This window comes from Oxyura jamaicensis, chromosome 3 (genome assembly GCF_011077185.1).
Source record: "Oxyura jamaicensis isolate SHBP4307 breed ruddy duck chromosome 3, BPBGC_Ojam_1.0, whole genome shotgun sequence".
NCBI lineage: Eukaryota > Metazoa > Chordata > Aves > Anseriformes > Anatidae > Oxyura > Oxyura jamaicensis.
This window is the reverse complement of record NC_048895.1, coordinates 65,624,400-65,629,711: the sequence shown is the minus strand read 5'-3', so window position 1 is coordinate 65,629,711 and position 5,312 is coordinate 65,624,400.

Sequence of the window (5,312 nt, the reverse complement as noted above, 5' to 3'; positions counted from 1 at the left end):
GGATAGTGGAAATAATACAAAGTGGGAAAAATATATATATATATATATATATATATATATATATATTTTCCTGCTCTGCGAATAAATGCAAAACCAAAAAGAGCAAAATCATTTTGACCTGAAATCATTTCCCATTAGCTTAGCTATAACAAGCCCGAAATGAGCTATGAAATGAGCACTTATAATAGACAGTGTTTGACAGCACTGGCATGTGATGTGACACACTGCATTTTTATCCTTTACTCTTTACTAATGATTTTGATCATGTCAATATTGCTAATCTTCCATGATGAAGTATTTCTGTAAGGGCGTCTGTAGTCCCTCCCGTTAATAGAGCTCTGCAGAAGTGTTGGGTCTGCTGTTTTACGCTAGAGCTACTGCCAAGTTGGGTGCAAACATGAAAAATGCAGTATTTCTATAGAAGAGTGATGGTTCAGAAATTAAAACATACACCTGCTTTATTGTTAGCTCCTCAGAAATAAGGCTGTGGTCAGCTGCAGTGGAGTCTCTTCACCTGTTGGCAATGGACAGCGCTATTCACAAAACAAACAGCAGAACAATTCTCTACTGACTGCTGCCAGCAAGGATATTGAGTCACCAGTCTTGCTATCTCAGCCATGCACTCTCCACATGTCAAAAATGCTCTGTTTGGGCTACAATCAATAGCAACTTATGCTTGGTCTATGTTTTACTCCTCTTTCATGGAAAACAGAGAGTTTTGGCTTATTTTTTTGTCCAGATAACAACTGAGAGTTACTTTATTGTGGTTCGTCACTTCTGATTTCTGCCATTGTACATACTGCTTTACAAGTGCTCATTCAAGTAACAGCATCTCAACTTCTTGGCCGGTATGGAATAAAGAAACAATAAAGTTAGTATTCAGGATGCCTAGTCCTTAAGGAAAGATGCTCCAATTTAGTATGCCTTTACTATCTTATAAAACATCTTAACAAATTGCATCCATAGTGGCTTCATAGGAGGTTGTTGTCATGCTACCTGCTGTGCTTCTGGAACCTTTCTATTCCTTTCTATTCTCTTCCACTTTCTGTGTTTCATCCAGCTGCTTATGCCACGTTAGCTGCTACTGGAATGTGGAGTCTTCCTGAGCAGAGCTGGAAGATCTCAGGTGCTGTTTGGCATGACCATCAGTGTGTGTCCAGGCAGATACCTTCTGAGGGTGATACTCCACACTGAGCAACGCTATTCTGAAGTGCATTATGTTTACATGGATGTGTATCAATCACATGAGAGAGGTTGCAGTCACTGAAATTGATCATGCTGATTGATTTCACTGATTTCACACTGGTGAAATTCCACGGTCTCTTGTAGCCAAGGCATCCTTCTCAATGGCAAAAAATACTCCAGATATTCTCTCCCAGAAGTACAAACAGGAAGACCTCTCCTAGCTCAGGAAGACAAGCAATACAAACAAGTCTTAGGATTTCCAGGTTCTTAGTGCTGACTTCAATGCTATTAGGAACTTAGAGGAACACACAAATGCACCAGTTCTTCAAATACTTAGCACATAAGCAAAGTTTCAAAGTGTGAAATATTACAGGGATATGAGTCATATAAGTGCTACAGATATGTTTAGTTCCTATACCTGATGATTAATAAGATTCTGTCCTCATACCTCAAAATTTGAATGACTGTTTTCAGAACCAGTTTATTCCAAATTTCTGTAAGTATAAAATATTCCTGCAGTGTAGCTGTTCAGAAAGGAGAAACCACAGACAACAAAGGAATCTTCTTTACAGGTAATAGTAGTGGTAGAAACAGCTGGTCTTAGTGCTAGTGACATACCAGTTATATTCTCTTCTTTCCTGTCTTTCTGTTCTGCTCTGCTGTGCTCTGTTCTCTTGTATTTCATTGTAATTGTCCACAAGACAACTCTTTTGTGGATAGCACACAAAGGTCTGTAGAGATTTAAGTTTTAAGTAGTTCATACACAGGCATTAGCATCTCCAAGAACGTTTAATTAAGAATTTCAGCAACAGAATAGATATGAACTTTACTTTCTAAAACTAAAGGAGTTGCTTTTTGAGTATCTGGTAGAATAACTTACATAACCAATATGTATCGAAATCCAACTGCATGCTTTTGTTTGCCTGATAAGGTTTTCAAAGGAGCATATACCACAGGAAAGCTAAAGGGGAGGAAAAACAATACTTGAGAGGAAAATAATAATAATAATGATAATAATAGAATAAATAATTTTTTTTTTTAAAAAAAGGCAACTTTCTATACTCCATTCCAGAACTAAATCAAGACCATGTGGAACCAGGATATCACCACTTTAGAGTTTTGCAAACTAGGACTAAGATGTCAGGAAAGGAGAAGTAAGTGTGAAATGTGTCTCTGCAGATAACACAAGAAGCCCACCCCACCTTTCTAAATACTTTGACATCCTTTAAGCAGTTCTTGAGCCCCACAAAAACTATGACACTTCATCAACCCTGTTTTGACCAACATGGCATTTGTTGCCTTCTCACATTGCTATTCATGGAAATTTCCCAAATCTAGAGGAACAATGAGCATGTTTTGAGAATTCATTAAATCATAATCTAATCATAAATATCAAAAAGGAAATGGCTTAAAATATTACTGCTGATGGGAAAGTCTTTTTAAATAATCTCCAAAGGAAATTTTCTATTTCAGAGACCATCTGTCCTTTCCTCCCTGTGCACTCTGGGGAAATGCTAACCAATTGCTAGATGTTTCCTTCTAAAACAAACAATAAGGAAACAGTGGGTAAATGGACAGGATTATAGTAGGCTGGATCATTTAATATTTCCAACCCAGAAGATTTTTTTTTAAATGTCTATACAGGATTTACATCAGTTCAATTACCAAAAAAAAAAAAAAAAGTATTAAACTAACATGATTTAAGTGTAAAGTTACATCCAATGAGTTTGTATCTTCCTAGTGAGAGTTAAGCCAATATAGGCCACATGTAAGTTCTTACAACAATCAAAAAATAAAATTGGGTCAGTTTACAGTTTACTTATTTACACTTATTTACTTTTTTTACAGTAATTACACTTCAATAATGCCAATACTGACTGAAGACTGAAGATCTTACATTGCTGCTCCTGATTTCTTTTGTCTGAGAAAAAGAAGTGGAAAACTGGCAGAAAATCAATACAACTCTCACATAACATTGTAAAGCAACAACTCAGAAACATCCTATGCAATAATAACAAGGAATGTTATTGATTAAAAATTTAACTTAGTGAATATATAGTCTGATTTTTCCATCCTGATTTTATGAAGCAGTTTGCAACAGATACGCTGCATGTGATTGTCAAAGTAACTACTGGAAGTGAGATCCAAATGCCAATAAAATTATTTTCTGATCCACAAATCTTTCATGGTGAAACTTGAAGAAGATAAGGGTATATGTGTCACTGACTCTGAATGGCCTTGGGCAAATCTCTTAGCACTGGACTTACTTCATTGGAATTTGAGAATAATAAAATGAGCGTTATATACCATTGTAAAAATTAATATCACAGAAGTACAAAATAATTAACTGGCATCATCTTAAATCTCTAATTTATTTACCATCTCTTTTCTAATTAATATTTCCAGCTTTTTTTTTTCTTTTTTTTTCTTTTTTTTTTTTTTTATCATGCTTCCTGAAGGTGGCAGCAATACTCAAGAGCTGCAGGCATGTCTGACTTTTTAACCTATTGACCTATATGGTGTTTCTTTCAATGTACGTGTATTTGTATTTATTTTTATTTATGATATACCAGAGTCAAATTTCACTGGCATAGATATTGTAGTTGGGGACTTACGATGTGCAGTATTATCCCAGACTAAAGAAAATATGTTTACTTGGGGTGGGGCTGGTGGGTTTCTTCTTCTTTTGTCTGGTAAAAAATGAGAAGCTAAAGGAATGTGTTTAAGTATTAAATATTTTCAATTATCATTTTACTTTGCTTGCAGTTAAAGTTATCCATTCCATGGACTTAGTGAATTTTGGTTCATGTACATTTTATGAAGTGAGCTGTTAGCTAGGTTGTGGGCACTACATTAGCACTTCAAAACACTACAAATGTTATCTGTGACCACTGAAAGACAGCCTGTCTATAGGGTTTCTTTCAGTGCTATTCCTCTGTTTGATCTGAATTATTTGTAGTCAGAGTCACTCAGGCGAACTGTATCTCATAGCAGCAACACATTATTTTAATTCAGAAATAATCTTTACTACTAGCTTCCCCACTTCACCTTTTGCCTTAGGCTCAATGCAGTTCATAATCATAATCATAAAATATATTTGCTACTGAGGCAAGGCAATAACATCGACTTTAGAAATAGGAAACCAATTAGAAAATTGTTCTCCTTCCAATTTGCGAGCAGTTGCCTGGTGTGGAGCATGCATATTTGAGATTCAGCTTCAGTGGGGAATCACAAAGCCAGCAATGAAGCCCCTGCAGCAGGGCTCTCCTCCCTTCCCTTGTCACCCCAGGACTGCAGGATACTAGGTGACTCGCATGCCTGCAAGTCTTCTGTCAGCTCCAGATCTGCTTGCACAATGCATCAGGTGCTGCTGTCCCAGAAAGGCCACTCAAGGAAGGGAATGGCATAGCTGCCAATGGCTGTGCTGCCCAGGCTGTTGCAAAAGAGAGGCAGAGGCTTCCCGGTGGTTCTTCACTAGTTCAAGTGGATTTCCCAAATCTTCTTATACTTTCAGAGCTGAAGGTCTCATCCTGAAGGAAAATTAAAGAAAAAACTCCATTGGTTTTAAATGTAATCTTCCCACATCAAGATTTATGAAAAATAAAATTACTATTTTAAATAATATTAACAGCATTTTTTGCACTGTTTCCTAAGGAGTCAGCTCAGCAAACGTAGTGGCCTTTTCTGTAGTTGTACATGAGGATTCCTATAGCCTTTCTTCTTTTCCTCGTCAATTGTATTTGCTGCCTTTCAAAATGGTACTTCAATATCTTGAAGTTGGATATTTTTATAATTGCCTGACTTTATGCTCATCCTTTTTACAGTATCACTGATCAATAGTAGCTTCCTTCAGATTTTCTCAAAAGCTTAGCATTAATTCTTGCACCCACCACAGTGACATTTTAGAATTTATTCATCAGCTCTTCTTAGCTGCTGATGTGGTGATGCTGTTGCAGACACCTACTTTTATTCCTTTTTGGATTTCTACCTTTCTTAGGTTTACTTAAAATGTGGCATTGCTGTCATTCTGTCATTTCCTTTATTATTCTAACTGTACTATAGAAACTGTATTGAGCCACTACACCTTCTTTATCCTCTGTTTCCCGTATTTCTAAAAATTGCATCCC